This window comes from Bombina bombina, chromosome 3 (assembly GCF_027579735.1).
Source record: "Bombina bombina isolate aBomBom1 chromosome 3, aBomBom1.pri, whole genome shotgun sequence".
NCBI lineage: Eukaryota > Metazoa > Chordata > Amphibia > Anura > Bombinatoridae > Bombina > Bombina bombina.
The window spans coordinates 98,439,373-98,456,842 of NC_069501.1; the positions used below are offsets into that span (position 1 = coordinate 98,439,373).

The following is a 17,470-nucleotide window of genomic DNA, read 5'->3' on the forward strand; positions in this document are numbered from 1 at the left end:
TTGTAGTATTTTATCTGTAGTTTTTCAGATTTAGATTGCTAATCCTACTATATAAAGAAGACAAGATAAACATTGCCAACAAGTTTTTTTAAGGGATATAACCTTGGGCTGCTAAACAGTGCACCTTTAGCTAACAATATAGAAGATTTAAATAATTTTAAACTTAATTTCATATGTAGATCTAATTGCTGATATATATATAATAAGCCTATATAAAACAATTACTTGTCCCTTTAATTAGATATACTGTATGCCACATGTAGGAAGAGTATGGGGGTGCATAGAAATCTTCTACCTAGCAGCCAGAGATTTAAGTCCAGAACTGATTATAGAGAGAATGAACAAACTGCCGAGCTATATTTATTCTCAGTTGAGCACATCTCTTTCATTTTTTGTTCTTTTTTTCACTGTTACTACCAAATATAGATCTTTTTTCCCTCTGCAAATCCATACTGAATCTGAACTGTTTAACTGAAACCTATACTCTCAATTTTTTTCTTTGGGCTGAAATGAGCCATAAAATATAAATTATTTATATAGGAGCTTCATATTCATCTCTCCTCTCCTAGATTCATATTATTTATGTAACACATCAGTTTGTTTTTGTCTGAAAGGCCAGAACAACTGACTTGATGTGCATTGGGTTTCTGTTGCGTGGTGCAGCAGTAAAACGCATGCAACTTAAAAATTCACCAGAGAACAGGGCCACCCTTAACGTTTGCAGGGTCCTGGGCAAGACAAATTTGTGGAGCCTCACAGCCCGCCCCCTTATTCACTTTCTCCTGTATGGCCTGCCCCATATGGCGCACCCCTGTCCCAACAGTCAGTGGGGCATATGTATCAAGCTCCGTATTGCTCTCCGTATTCAGCGAGGTCTGTCGGACCTGATCCGCACTGTCAGATCAGGTCCGACAGACTTTGATACATATGCCCCATAGTGTGCTATATAAGGGATAACACATTATATTACACTTCCCAATACTATAAACTCTTCTCATACCCTCACCCCTGACAGTGGGGGGGGGGTTCCCTCTTGCCCTGCCCATTGTGCAAGCCTACAATAAAATATGTAATAATGTGTGATAAAATGATTTGTACTTTAATTATTTTTGCCAATTTTTCTGTAATTTAACTTGTGTTTATCACAAGGCAGGAGTGCATATTGCAGACTTCAGAACCCTGACCCTATACATAGTAATTGTTTAAAGGGTTATAAAACTGTGTTTAGGTGACAATATAAACAACTTTTCATTGGATAGATAATGTTATTGGAATTAAATTGAACTTGCTTGAAAAACAAAGCTTCCAACAGTAATAAAAAAAAAATTCTGATAGCTTCATTCTCTGCAGTTCCTCAAAATATTGACCAATTGCAGCGCTTTAAATTTACATGTTTATTTACTCCAGATCACATGCACAATTTGCAGATCTTCCTGTAACCCTTTTCTTACTATCATGCAAATGCTGCAGCAGTGGTAGCTAAGATTCCATTCTGGCTCCAGGCACATGATCACAACAACAGTGACATTGGAGAATATGTCACAAGATGAATGCTCATGAGCAGCAATGACAAAATTGTGCACGACCAGGAGAGGCCTATGCATCTACAAACCAGGTTGCCCACCATGTTTCGACAAGGTAATGAGTCCCACAGTGGGTTTGGAAATGGCCTGGATTTCAATTGATCATTGCAACAAAACAAAGTAAAAAAGCGAACAGAAGATATTCGACTACATTTTTTTATTTGATTTTATTTATGTTAAATTCTGCAACAATATTTAGAAAAAAATTGCATTTCATATCCCTATAAGGGGATATTATTACCTCTCATTGTTGTATAAGATTTGTGCTTTGTCCCAGACATCTTAGTCAAAAAGCTAATTACTGTAAACTAGGTATTCAAAATACTACAAACTGCCTAAACCGATCTCTGGTTAATTTTCTAAAAGTGCCCCAAATGCCCTCAAAATAGAGGGCACTAAAGTTTTTTATTTAAAAAAAAAGCATTTTTTTTTAATAAAAAACAACTGCACTAAGCAATTTTGGGGCTTTAAAGTTGTCGAGTGTGGGGGGTTAGAAAAAAACCGACACTGAAAAGTGCCTTTACATTGTGGTCTATGGGAACTGTGTGTTCCCAGTAAATATATTTATATGCTTATATACATATGTATTTATGTGTTAATATGTGTATATACAGTACACATATTAACACATAAATATACAGTATATGTATATAAGCATATTATATATATTTATATCTGCTATCATCGCTGCACAACTTACCCTCTTCGCTGTGCTTAGGTTCTGATGCCGTCTCTGACGAGATCAGAACGTGGGTCCCATTGAAGCACAATGCTTCCTAGCAACAAACTAGTGCAAACTTGTAATAGCAGCGCACATTAGCGTGCGCAGGTATTACTCACTTGAGTGCTAATATCGCTTGCGTGCATGCAATATTTAGTACTCCACTTGTAATCTAACCCCTAGTGAGCGTGGTACAAAGCATAACTTTACGCAAAAGCAAGTAGTCTAATGTCCTTTTAACCAGGGTTGTAACTAATTTGTATCTTTTCCTAATTAGCTACAGCTGGAGATATAAGGGTGTGTCTCTGGACTGTAAAAACTATTATGCAATTGCATACTATGCCTATGGGGCCGATTTATTAAGCTGTCAACCAGTTTATTCCACGTGAGCTTCAGGCTCGCCAGAATCAGGGATTAAGAAGCTGCGGTCATTGTCTGAGGTGGCAGACAGCAATCAGCCCGATTGGATACGATCGGGTTGATTGACACCCCCTGCTAGAGGCCAATGTGCAGGGGGCGGCATTGCACAAGCATATCACAAGAAATGCTTGTGCAATTATAAATGCCGACAGCGGATTATGTCCACTTGCACTATGATAAATCGGCCCCCAAATCTATTAAAAAAAAATATATCTCTATTTAATATTTTTAATGATTATTACAGCAAAAACGGTTGTCAGGCAAAGTGTTGCAATACTCTGGCATACAAAGTGTTAAATGGTTTCTTCCTATTTTGGAAACTCATTCAAATGCGGTTTCTGTCATTGTCACCCCTTATTTAATAAAAAGTCGTCTCTATCACAATAAATGCTCTCTCGGAAAGCAGGATTAAGTCACAACTGTGAAAGGTTTGATGTGAAGTTAGCAACAACGCATGAAGTCATTCCCCGCTGTCATACGCGATAACAAAGTGACGGCTGCAGGCTAGTGGAAACCTGACAGGTGTCAATGAAGCTGAATAAACAAAATACATCTACTAATTCAGCCGTCCCAGCCACCAATATAAATAGCAGCAAATATAACTGTGCTTGTATTTACATATATTTAGCTTAATTGGTGCTGGGTTTTGTTTTGTTATGCTTTGATGTAATATATTTCTGAGCTTGCAGGGGAAGCAGTTTCCTATTTGACAAATTTTGCATTTATTAATTATTTTTTTTAATTATTTTATTTATTAGCAACATAAGATTTGCATCCTTTGACTGGAAACGCTTAAATTAGATCATTTAAGGCATGCACAGATTGTACTAATTATTATGCATATGTAACCGCGGCAACACCTTGCGTACCAGGCTGATGAGGCCTGGGTTTATGAGAAAGTATACAGATGGATCTGCTCAAGTAGATAAGTGTAGTAGAACTCTTTGTCAACAGATCAGCAATGGCAGACAGACGCTATGAAAAAAAAATATGAAATACAACAAGGAAAAGTCTGTGACACATTACTGAATCATTAAAGGGATAGTCTAGTCAAATTTAAACTCTCATGATTCAGATAGCAATGCAATGTTAAGCAACTTTCTAATTTACTCCTAGTATCATTTTTTCTTCGTTCTCTTGGTATCTTTATTTGAAAAAGCAAGAATGTAAGCTTAGCAGCCAGCCCATTTAGACACCAATCAGCAAGCGCGAACCAGGTGCTGAACCAAAAATGGGCCAGCTCCTAAGCTTACATTCTTGTTTTTTCAATAAAGATACCAAGAGAACGAAGAAAAATTGATAACAGAATTAACAGGTAGATTACGTGTTTTGCGTTACGGCTTTTAACGCTGAAAAAATTAATGCATATTAAGAGTTGTGTCGGTAAAGCTATACCGCAAGCATTTTAGCCTATAATGCAACGTCCATTCCGCACTCAAAAAAATGACGTTTTTGTGTGGGATTTTCATAGCGCCGGTATTACAGGTTGTGCGTTGAGGCTAAAAAGCTTGCGTTACATCCTATACCGAAACAATCCTTACCGCCATCTGAGACCAATAGTTATGAGTATTGCGCAACAAAAATGTTTCACAAAACTCATAACTAAACTGTTACAAAGTAAACTAACACCCATAAACTATCTATTAACCCCTAAACCGCCACCCTCCTGCATCGCAAACACTATTTAAAACGTATTAACCCCTAATCTGCCACCCACCCACATCGCAACTATTAAATACACCTAATAACCCCTAATCCGCCGCTCCCCAATATCGCCGACACTAAATATAATTATTAACCCCTATTCCGCCACTCCCTGACATCGCCGCCACTATAATAAAGTTATTAACCCCTAAACTTCCGGCCTCACTCATCGCCACCACTATTTTAAAGTTATTAACCCCTAAACCTCCGGCCTCCCACATCGCCGCCACGAAATAAACCTATTAACGCCTAAACCTCCGGCCTCCCACATCGCCACCACTAAATAAACATATTAACCCCTAAACCGCCGGCCCCCCACATCCCAAAACACTAAACTAAACCTAACGGCCCCTAACTTTAAATTAAAATTACAATATAACTATCTTAAAATAAATAAAAACTTACCTGTGAAATAAAAATAAACCTAACATTAAACTATAAATTAACCTAACATAACTATTCTAATAAAATAAAAAATACTACCAATTAAAAAATCTAAATTACAAAAAATAAAAAAACACTAAGCTTGCAAAAAATAATAAACGTAATTATCAAAAATTAAAACAATTACACCTAATCTAATAGCCCTATTAAAATAAAAAAGCCCCTCCAAAATAAAAACACCCCCTAGCCTTCAATAAAAAAAAAATACAAACTCCCCCCAACAGCAAAACCCACCACCCAACCAACCCTCCAAAATAAAAAAACCTAACTCTAAAAAATCCTAAACTAGCCATTTCCCCTAAAGGGGCATTTGTATGGGCATTGCCCGTAAAAGGGCATTCAGCTCATTTTCATTGTTTTTAAAAGGGCATTCAGCTCTTTTAAAAAAGCCCAAAGCCCTAATCTAAAAAAAAAACACCCCAAAAAATGAAGAAAAAAAAACTAATACTAACGGCAGAATATCTACTCACGGTTTCTGAAGTCCAGACATCCATCTCCATCCAGGCAGCAAAGTCTTTATCCAGGCGGCAATATCTTCATCCATCTCGGGGGCGTCTTATATCTTCATCTCGACGGTGCGGAGCGGAGCCATCATGGAAGCCGAAGACATCCTGCGTGGAGTGTCCTCTTCATACGGTCACCGCCGTACACTGAAGTTGAATGCAAGGTAGATGTTTCAAAATGACGTACCTTGCATTCCTATTGGCTGATTTGATTCTTCAATTTCAAATCAGTTAATAGGATGAGAGCTTCTGAAATCCTATTGACTGTTCAAATCAGTCATCAAAGGTTTTATTTATTTTAAGATAGTTATATTGTAGTTTTAATTTAAAGTTAGAGGCTGTTAGGTTTAGGGGTTACTATTTTAATTTAGTGTTTTGCGATGTGGGGGCTGGCAGTTTAGGGGTTATTAGGTTTATTTAGTAGCGGCGATGTTAGAGGTCGGATGTTTAGGGGTTAATAACTTTATTATAGTGTTGGCAATGTCGGGGAGTGGAGGATTACGGGTTAATAGCTTTATTATAGTGTTGACGATTTCGGGGAGCGGCAGAATAGGGGTTAATAACTTTTATTGGGGGCGGGGATATTGGGGGCGGCGGATTAGGAGTGTTTAGACTTGGGGTTTATGTTAGGGTGTTTTGCTTAAACGTAACTTTTTTCCCCATAGACGACATTGGGGTTGCGTTACGAAAAAAAAAAAATCCGCACAGGTGTTATTTTTTTTTTTTCTTACACTCTCTCCCCATTGATATCTAAGGGGGAAAGCGTGCATGAGCACGTCTAAGCAGCCCTTGGCTTTTGTGCGGTATGGAGCTTAACGCCACCATATCGTACGCACAAGGAGGCTTTTCAGTAACTCGTAATGGCAGCGATATGGAGAGTGAAATAACGCAACTTTTTTGGTGTTAGTTTTGCACCCTCTATAGCGCAAAATTAGTAATCTACCCGTAATTAGAAAGCTGCTAAAATTACTGCTCTATCTGAATATTCTAAATTAAACTTTATTTAAGATGTTAGAATGAACTGTTTGTAATTTTTTTGGCTTGGTTTTTAAATTTGTTCTTTAAGGGTTTGAAGGCTTTCTTTGTTTATGATGTGATTCATCACAGTGAATTTGTTCTGTTAGCAGCTTCTGCCGATTAAAATGATAAGTGACTCGCAAATTGAGGCCGTGACAATGAGCAGATACAAATCATTACAAAACTCCACATTTTTCGAGTTCTGATATTGCAGCCATTTTTTTTTTTACCATGAGATATTAGTTTTACAAATGGGTTTGTTGAATATAGGCCATTATGTTAAACCACTCAGAAATTAATTATTACTCAAATTGCCAAAGTCTTTCAAAATAGATATCTCCACACAAAAGATAATTTCCAGCCATAATAGACAAAACTCTTTAAAAAATCAGTCAGGGGTGACGTCACTAGTTCAGGGGTGTATTTTCGCCTAGTCTAACTAGGCCTCTGCCTAAGGCTGCAAGATTTGGGAGGAAGCACATTTTGAAGGGTAGTTCTATAATATGAAACTTTTCTACTCCTGTGCTCCATAAATGTTGTATTTCTTAATTTTATTACGTATCAATGATCTTTATTTGTATAGTGGTAGGCACAGATTCTTTTTGCATCGTTAGCCTCGGGTTGGGAATATACAAGGCAGACATACCCAGTGCTCTAAAAACAAACAAAAAATACAGTGTAATTTTACAAAAAAAATATATAAAAAAATGTAAAACTACATGCATAAAAAAATAACAAAGGATATAGTTCTAGTTGCGCCAATCTGCGCCAATCTGTAAAAATGGCTTCAGCAAAGATGAAAAACCTCAAAGGAAGAAAGAGACATTGAATAATGAAGTTTTATCTGGTAAATGGGTACAGGAAATTAGAAACCTTACTCACAAAATTGAGAACTATGACTCTCAGTTAAAGAAATTTCATGTCCATTCTAGTGGTGAAGAGTGGGCAAATGTGGTTAAAGACAATTCATTTAAATACATATAAAGATAAAAGCAAGGATACAGTACACAGTGGTTGGTAGAGACTTGTACACAATATTACTGTGGGTCTGAAGACTTAGGCCCCAATGATCGAAAGTGCTGAGATATATATATATATATATATATATATATATATATATATATTTTGAATGGATTTGATGCAATTTCAAGAAATGCTGGCAAAATATTCAAAAGTGCCGACATAACTCTTTAAAGGCAGCATCGCAGAGAGGCATTTTACTATACAGTACATTGAAATGGGTGACGATACTTGTGAAGTATTCCAAGCAGGATTGCCACTTCCATTGGTGATGTAAAGGATCCCTTTTAAATATATAGCACACAACTTAATAAATATAACTATTTACCCCATAAACCGACATAACCCACCACTGCTAACTAACCCTACACTAAGTAACCCCTTAACTGCCAATAGCCCACCACAAAAACTTCCTAATCTATTTACATCTATACCGCCGATAGCCCACCACAATAAACTTCCTATTAACTCCTATAACACCAATAGCCCACTGCAAACACCCCCTACACTACTTAACACCTATACCACCAATACCCCCTAACCTATTAACCTCTATACCGCCACAATTCCCAAAACCAAACTACCCCTACAACCCTCCTCAAGACCTCTAACCTAACACCCTAAGTTACACAAAATAACAAACACTACATTTACAGAAAATAAACAAACATTTCTAAAAAAAAACAAAGCACTGCCGAAAATAAAAAACACAGTTATGCTTATACTAAAATTAAAGCCCCCTTTAAAAAATAAATAAAAAAAAAACCTATACTAACACTAAAAATTACTATAGCAATAGCCCTTAAAAGGGCTTTTTGTAGGGAATTGACCTAAAGCATTAAACATTAATCACATTAAAACTCCAACCTCATTTGACAATAAAAGCACCCACCCACCCACTCCAAAAAAAGAGTATCTAAAAAGCCTACTCTAAAAATTGCCCTGAAAAGGGCTTTTTTCGTCGGGCATTATTCTATAAGTAATTTCAGCTCTTTTGCAATTAATAAATAAAAGCCTATTCTAAAAAAAGATTGTCTTTAATAGGACATTGCCCTTAGAAGGGGAATAAAGCGCGTTTTCTGCCCAATATAAAAGCCATAGACTTAAAAAAAGAAGGGCATTTGGTAGGGCAATTAAAAAAAATGGACTCCGGTGGTGTGTCTCTTGGAACGGTATCTAAACAATATTTTACTTTCTCGTTATTACCAAATGAGGCACCACTCTTGTCTTTTTACTGTCTTCTAGCTATTCAGATCACCAGGAGCGTTCCAGGAGTGCTGCCCTAGGATTTCTTTATTAAGGACACTCTTATACTTATTATTTTGGTGTATTTGATATGTTTAATACATTTCTTATAATTGTTTATTTTTATTACATATCTGTGTTCTTGTTCAACACTTTTGATTGATATTTTTATAAATTTTACTTACAACTGTGTTTTATATTTTACATTTTGTTACATTGTTTCATCATACCCAGTTCTCTAGCCAGTACAATAAAAGGTTCACTACCAATTCCTCCCTTGCACCTTTTATATTTAGCTTTTGCTGGGACATTTTTTATACACCTTCAGTTTTCCCTTGTCAACCACTTTCCAAAATCAAACTCCAGATGTTTGTACAGAAAGTCTGTTGGGGAAAAGGAGAAGTTCCCAACTCCCTGATATTTTTCTTTTCTTTTTTTTTATCTCCAAGCATTTACAATTCTTTGTTGAGGCTGATTTGGGGCTGAATTATAAAGCTCCGAATTAGGCTTGAGGCCCCTGTTTCCTGCACGAGCCTTAAAGGGACACTGAACCCAAATTTTTTCTTTCGTGATTCAGAGAGAGCATACGATTTTAAACAACTTTCTAATTTACTCCTATTATCAATTTTTCTTCGTTCTCTTGCTTTCTTTATTTGAAAAAGAAGGCATATAAGCTATTTTTTTAGTTCAGAACCATGGAAAGCACTTGTTTATTGGTGGGAGAATTTATCCACCAATCAGCAAGAACAACACAGTGTGTTCACCAAAAATGGGCCGGCATTTAAACTTACATTTTTGCATTTCAAATAAAGATACCAAGAGAATGAAAATAATTTGATAATAGGAGTTAATTAGAAAGTTGCTTAAAATTGCATGCTCTATCTGAATCATGATAGAAAAAATTTGGGTTCAGTGTCCCTTTAAGCCTCACCGGAAACAGTAGTTATGCAGCAGCGGTCTAAAGACCGCTCCGCTGCCTCTGAGGCTGCGGTCTTCAATCCGTCCGATCCTATATGATCGGACTGATTGACACCCCCTGCAGGGGGTGGCATTGCAAAAGCAGTTCACCAGACAGTGATGTGTGGCGGACATGATACGCTACATCGTACCGTGTCCATCCGCACTTTTTATTTAAACTCCAGCTTCATTACATTTTTGATGAGTTATCTTCATGCATTTGTAACTGGTTGTTGTGGGGGGTTTTCTTCAGCAGACTCTGTGTTTTTATTGTTAGAGTTTGTTCATGTCCCATGTAATAGTAAAATATACCACCAAAAAAATGAACCAATTAGAAGATTTTTTTCCCATTGATTTAGGGCATGCAATGAGCTTTTTGTGTTTAAATCAGTGCAGTCCACCACTGGAGCCAGTTTTCTAATATGTTTCACCAGTTAGTTATTATCATTTAGTTAGATCATTAGAGGTATTCCAATTCATTAGAAAACATAACATGCACCTCTTCATTGCTGAAGCTACATTCATGTTTTTGTATGTACTGACTTTATATTTCATTTATTTTTTGCTTTTAGCCACAAAGATCATATGTAGAGTTGTTCAATAGACCAACCATTTAAAAAAAAATATGTTTAGTTTACAAAAATACCTTAAAAAAAGAAGTACACGAAACATTTAAATATGTTGTTTAGTTTGTTATGAGCTTGAAAGTGGCCACTAAGCTCCACCCACCTATTGTGTGTATACTGGTATGGTAAGTTTCTCCAATCACGATCGACTCATGAATACGTTTTCCTACTCTCCTGCTGACTTGTGCATGTGCAATTTGAAATTGGTAACTGAAAAGTGTTAAACGTGCACTGCTAAAATGTCATACATAAAACAGCTAACTGGACAAGAAGAGAGCTGTGGGCTTAGCTTGGCAGCCATTTTTGGGTGCTAACAAATTATTATTTAAACGTTTCATGTACTTCTTACAAGCTTATAGAAGTGGAACCCATTGCAAGATGCTTGTCTGGTATGTAGCAATAAGTAATGAAGAATAAGTATTGGGTCTAGACTGTCCCTTTAAGAGAGAGGACAGCAATAATTAAAGGGCCACTAAACCCAAAATCTTTCTTTCATGATTCAGATAGAGAATAGAAATTTTAAACAACATTACAATTTACTTCCATTATTTATTTTGCTTCATTTTTTAAATATCCTTAGTTGAAGAAAAAGCAATGCACATGGTGAGCCAATCACACAATGCTTCTATGTGCAGCAACCAATCAGCAGCTAGTGAGCATATCTAGCTATGCTTTTCATCAAATAATATCAAGAATATAAAACAAATTAGATAATATAAGTATTAAATTAGAAAGATGTTTAAAATTGCATTCTCTTTCTAAATCATAAAAGAAAAAATGTGGGTGGCATGTCCCTTTAAGGGAAATGTAGTAATATGGGAGAATGTGAACACAGCATAAATCTCATCTTCTTTACAAAATACAACAGAGAGGAATTCTTGTTTTGAGTGTGGGTAGGCTGATCTTGGGTGTTTGTTCCCAATTGTGTGTTGTGGTATTTAATAGCATGGTGAAAGCATTGGTCATTCCTAATAACATACATTAGATTTTTAAAGTATTTGGCAAAGTCCTGTGCTAAGAGGCAGGTGGTGCTGGGAAATGGGGTGGATAAAAAGGGGATTAGTTCTGCTTAAAGAGGCTGAGCACAGAGTAGGAGTGCTGCATTATTTTGTAGTGCAGATCATTAGTCTTTGTGCTGAATTTTTGTTTGCAAAAAAACCCTGTAAATATAATGTGTTTTCTACCATCTCATTGTGTTACGTAACATAAGTAAAAGATATTTTTTCCCTAGTAAATATTTAACCTGTTCAACATAGCATTCAATCCCAGCATTTTTAAATTATAGCTCATTTTATCATTAAGAATGTTGCTGTTTGTTCCCAAAGAACTGATTTGGTTTCCCTATATTTCATTGAACAAATGTGCAGCTGATAGAATGACAAGGAACAGTTTTGTGCTGTGCTAAAAACCTATTGCAATTCACAAATGGTAAAGAACCATCTATCTCCCACACTGTAGGTGCGCCCTGGAGCTAAATATAATCAAATTCACTTCCAAATAGGTACTTTCTGAGTTTTACTGACACTGTGTTCTTTTGAACAATGTTGTTGAAATCTTTCCTGTTGTTTCTCTGTAATACACAGCACACAAAAAAAATATAAAAATATCTCAGTAACCTGGGAATGCCGATACGTGTGGTTGTGGATTATTTGTTCTGTAGAACATTATGTTCTGCTTCATTCAAAACATAAAAAAATAAGAATTAAAAATAATTTCATTTCCACAACAGAATGCCCTGTGGCTTTATGATTAAAAAATTATTAGGATATAAATGTTAACATTTCTTTGTGTTTGGGAGTATTTTATAAGAATTACTGGACTCTGGAGTTTAGATTATAAAAAAAACTGGCCTTCAGAACCCGGTTGATTGATTGTGACTAAAATGATTCACAACGGCAGTTTATTTAGCAAGTCAGCATATAATAAGTTCATAGTAAATTCATATGTCAGCAAGTGCAAGCTGATCACTGAAGCCTAACAAACTAATATTTACAGTTAGGACTTAACCAAAGAGCAAGCAATAGAAATATTGAGTGTACTGACATATAAGGTGCGAAATTTAAACACCAACACATTGCATCCCTTTATCACAGATCACTGTAACCTTCTGCTGGTTTTGCAGAAGTTACTTTTTTTCTCAATTATTTCCATTTAAAGGCCCTTTCACCCTCTAACCTCAGTATAAGATTTGAGATATAAGTTCAAGACAGGGGCCCCTATTGGCCCCACTTTTGAATGCCCATTGATACATTTTATGTAAACTGGCTTATGTATGTTTGCAATAAATTCCCAGGAGGAGGTCTTAAAAATCACCATCATCCGGCCACGCTGGCGCAGTAATCTAATTGAGTATGTGTGAAGAACTGACATTAGATCAGACATTTATCTAGAAATAGAATGAAGTTAGTGTTTAAAGAAGAAACCTTTGGATTTTCATGATATTAAAACAGGGGATCTTGAAAGAGAAACCAACACATAAAGCCTAACTGTACAAATGTAATATTTTGTTTGCTCTTTAACCTGGCAGATTGCATTTTTTTTTATTTATTTAACTTAAAGGGACACTCAAGTCAAAATTAAACTTTCATGATTTTCATAGAGCAGCAATTTCAAACAACTTTCCAATTTACTACCATTAACAAAATGTGCAGTCTTTTTATATTTATACTACTGAGCATGTGCAAGAATTTACAGAATATAAGTTTATGCATTTGTGATTGGCTGATGGCTGTCACGTGATACAGGAGGAGTGGAAATAGAAAAAAACGTTGAAATGTGTCAGGAAATAAATCTACTTCTCATTTGAAGTTCAGGCTAGGTGGTAGATTTATCAAGCAGCGGATGCTGCAATCTACCGCAGTAGTTTTAGGTTGCCCTGAAACTGAAGTTAAAGTTAAAGGGACATGAAACCCAAAACATTTCTTTCATGATTCATATAGAGAATACAATTTGAAACAGCTTTCTAATTTACTTCTATTATGTAATTTGTTTTATTCTTTTAGTATCATTTGTTGAAGGAGCAGCAATGCACTACTGGTTTCTAACTGAACAAATGGGTGAGCCAATGACAATCAGTATATATATGCATTTACCAATCAGCAGCTAGAACCTAGGTTCTTTGCTGCTCCTGAGCTTTCCTAGATAAACCTTTCAGCAAAGGATAACTTGAGAAGGAAGCAAATTAAACAATAGAAGTAAATTGGAAAGTTGTTTAAAATTGTATTCTCTATCTGAATCAGAAAGTTTTTGGGTTTTATGTCCCTCTAAGAAGTAGCAGTCTTAAGACCACTGCTCCTTAACTCGATCGCTACCTCTGAGGTGGCAAACAGCAATATCCGATCAGGATGATTGACACCCCCTGCTAGCGGCCGATTGGCCGCGAATGTGCAAGGGGCAGTATTGCACAAGTATTTCACAGTGTATGCTAAATCGGCCCCTAAGCGCTATTGCATTGTCTTTTTATCATGTGATGAAGCAAATCTACTGTATTTACTGTTCCTTTAAGGGATATTAATCTGTAAATAAATTATAGATATAATGTATCCAAAGCAAAAGATTGAGAATAGTATTTAGATGTATTTCTAATGATATTTGTTATTTAAATATAAAGTTAAAGTGTAAAGGTTAAGTTTCTATAAAGTTTATAGTATAGAGTAACGGGTGCCGAGATGATGGGGTCTAGGTTATCCCCTTATCAGTCTCTTCTGCTGATAATTAGAGACCAATATAAAACACACAATAAAAGAGACTGTGCAATCAAGGCTGTGCGGAATTTAGGATAGTTAAAGTACCTATCTAACAGGGTTTCCACACAGCCCTGTTTGGACACTTTCATTTATTGCCGGTTTTATATCTGTCTCTAATTGTACTCAGCAGAAAAGACAAATAAGGGGAAAATCTAGGTTCCAACATGGAGGCACTTATTTCTTCACTGAAACAGGGGAATTGAGAACAACAACAATTTTCAAAGTTAAATTACAGGAAAAAAAGACAACATAATTAATAATGGATATATTGCAAACTTTTTTGTTTTTTTTACTCAACCTAACAAAACATTTTCTATTACATTACAAACTGTTTAGTTTAATTAAAGGGACATGAAACCCAATTTATTTATTTCATTATTCAGATAGAGCAGGCAATTTTAAGCAACTTTCTAATTTACTCCTATTATCCATTTTTCTTTGTTCTCTTTGTATCTTTATTTGAAAAAGCAGGAATGTAAGCTTAGGAGCTGGGACATTTTTGTTTCAGTACCCTGGGTAGCGCTTGCAGATTGGTGGCTACATTTAGCTTACATTCCAGCTTTTTCAAATAAAGATACCAAGAGAAGAAATAAAAATTGATAATAGGAGTAAATTAGAAAGCTGCTTAAAATTGCATGCTCTCTCTGAATCATGAAAGAAAACAAATTGGGTTTCATACTTTCACATCTCTTTAAATGTGCTTAATTCTCTTAGTATCCTTTGTTGAAGGAGCAGCAATGCATTAACGGGGCTTAGCTGTACACATTGGGTGATCCAATAATAAGAAGCATTTAAGTGCAGCCACCAATCAGCAGCTAGCTCTCAGTAGTGCATTGCTGCTCCTGGGACTACCTTGATATGCCTTTTAACAAACAATACCAAGAGAACAGAATAAATTAGATAAAAGAAAGTGGAAAGTTGTTTAAAATTGCAAGCGCTATCTGAATTTTGCAAGCTTAATTTTGAATTTACTGTCCCTTTAAACATTTAAATACAACTAGACATACAATGCAAACCCAAAACATCCATGACAAAAGTGTTTAATCAAAATACAGTTATATAAATTATTTAAAGGGACACTCAAGTCAAAATTAAACTTTCATGATTTTCATAGAGCAGCAATTTTAAACAACTTTCCAATTTAATTCCATTAAGTGTGCACAATATTTTTATAATTACACTTTTTGAGTCACCAGCTGCTACTGAGCATGTGCAAGAATTCACATATACGTATATGCATTTGTGATTGGCTGATGGCTGTCACATGGTACAGGGGGAGTGGAAATAGACATAAGTTTGAAATTTGTCAGAAAAAAACCTACTACTAGTTAAGACTAAGAGGCATATTTATGATTGTGCGAGCGGACATGATCCGATATAGCGGTCATGTCCGCTGCACATCGATAAATGCCGACAGCATACACTCTCAGCATTTATCACTGCACAAGTAGTCTTGTGAAATGCTTGTGCAATGCCGCCCCCTGCACATGCAAAGCCAATCGGCCGCTAGCAGGGGGTCTCAATCATCCTGATTGGATCGGGATGATTGCAGTCTGCCACCTAAATTTGGCAGACAACTTAAGGAGTAGCGGTATTACGACTATAAATAATAATAATAATAAATAAATAAAAGAAAGAAAAATAATAATTACAATAATATTGTTTAATTTTATATTATAGACCATTATATTCTGAGTTTAATGCCCCTCTAAAATTATTATAAATCCTAAATAGGAAATTTTTATTGAGTTACCTTTAATTCAAATTTTTTTAAGTAAGGCACAAAAATGATTCACTATGAAGCTGAATACAACTGTATCTACAAATACAACTGTATCTAAATACAGAAATACTCTTTTAGACAGTTTTGTCTTTTTATTATGGTTTCTTCTTTCTCATCCTTCACACTGATATACCAACATCTGAGTCATTAAATTGTGCTATATCATTTTTACTTAGTTCACTTTTATCTTTCTGTTGAAGTCCATGGATGCTGGTTAATGAATTTTGCGTGTTGTTTAACTACGCTTGAGTCGGCATTTCACACAGTGAGCCTTTAGCAGATGCAATAAATATTTACAATTCATTTCAAGAACTAATATCATTTTACTGGGTTTTTTTCATCATTTTAACTAACTCTCATATATGATAGATAGATAGATAGATAGATAGATAGATAGATAGATAGATAGATAGATAGATAGATAGATAGATAGATAGATAGATAGATAGATGATAGGCAGAGATAGATAGATAGATAGATAGATAGATAGATAGATAGATAGATAGATAGATAGATAGATAGATAGATAGATAGATAGATAGATAGACAGATAGACAGAGATAACGATAGATACACAAGTCCACTCAGAGTTAAAGATGGGTTTTACCTATTTACTATAATTTCTTACTCGACTAGAACTAGAAGAATAGTGGAAATTTCCAGCCTGCACATATATTTATATAACAAAATTGCTACACTAACTGGATTTATAGAAAAAACAAGTAATACGTTTATTTATAAGAAAGACATTTAAAGAATCATTCCCATTATTTAGTTTCAGGAAGGAGTGTGAGTCCCCAAAACATGACCCTTATTACTAAAACATACAACCTCCGCCTTTTACTACTTCGCCGCAGGCAAGAGGAGAAGCTGTCTGCTGTTCAAAGGCACTAAACACTAAGGTGAAAAACATTTTGCCTTTTCCCCTGTGGACAAAAAAAACTGAGATTATTGCTGCCTTTCAACAGTTGGTCCTGTTCCAAGCAGAGGGGCAACAGGCTGTCTCTTGCCACCATTCCTGACTGGGGAACTGGAACCCCAGAAAGCATATTATAACCTGGAGCCAACTCAGGCCACACCAAACTAAAGACAAAAATTCTAGCAGGGCTTAATGTTCCCAGGGATTCCATACTTGGAGATTATGGACACTGTGGTCTCAAATGTTCAACATTATTCACCAAAACTGAAAATGGTTGGAACCTGAAAGCAACCCACAAAGTCATATTGTTGAAATTTTATTGACGTACAGGTTACTGGGAAGCTCAGCAAAGCCTTATTCAAAAAATGAGTTAGTCACTTTAATCTTTAAAGTGCTAAGGAAATGGTTACCCTGGTAAAGAGTTAGGCTGTAGTTGGAGAATTACTGGCGCTAACTCACATGGCCCACCAAACAGTCAAAATTGTCAAGACTGTTTTAAAGACAAAATGAATAGAGAAACAGCATAGTGAGTTATGGAATGCCAGAAGTCATTACCATCCTGGAACTTTTTTAAAGGGACTAAAAAGGGTTGCATGTCTTTGATAAAGAGTTTTAAACGTCATAAAGCAGGATATGTTTTGTATGAGTATCCTTTACAGTTTGAACCAATGCATTGCAATGTGAGTACAGAGGCAGCTTGTTACTTAATATGGTCAACACTTGGGGAATTCACCACTACTGATTGGTATGTGAATAGTAATCCCTCTTGTACAGTTGTAATT

The 17,470-nt window shown here is 35.8% G+C and overlaps 1 protein-coding gene across 1 annotated transcript in view; it reads left to right on the top strand.

The window, feature by feature from the left end:
* The window catches only part of KCNJ6 (potassium inwardly rectifying channel subfamily J member 6), a 623,969-nt gene that overhangs the window by 348,355 nt on the left and 258,144 nt on the right, over nucleotides 1-17,470 (top strand). The window lies entirely within an intron of this gene.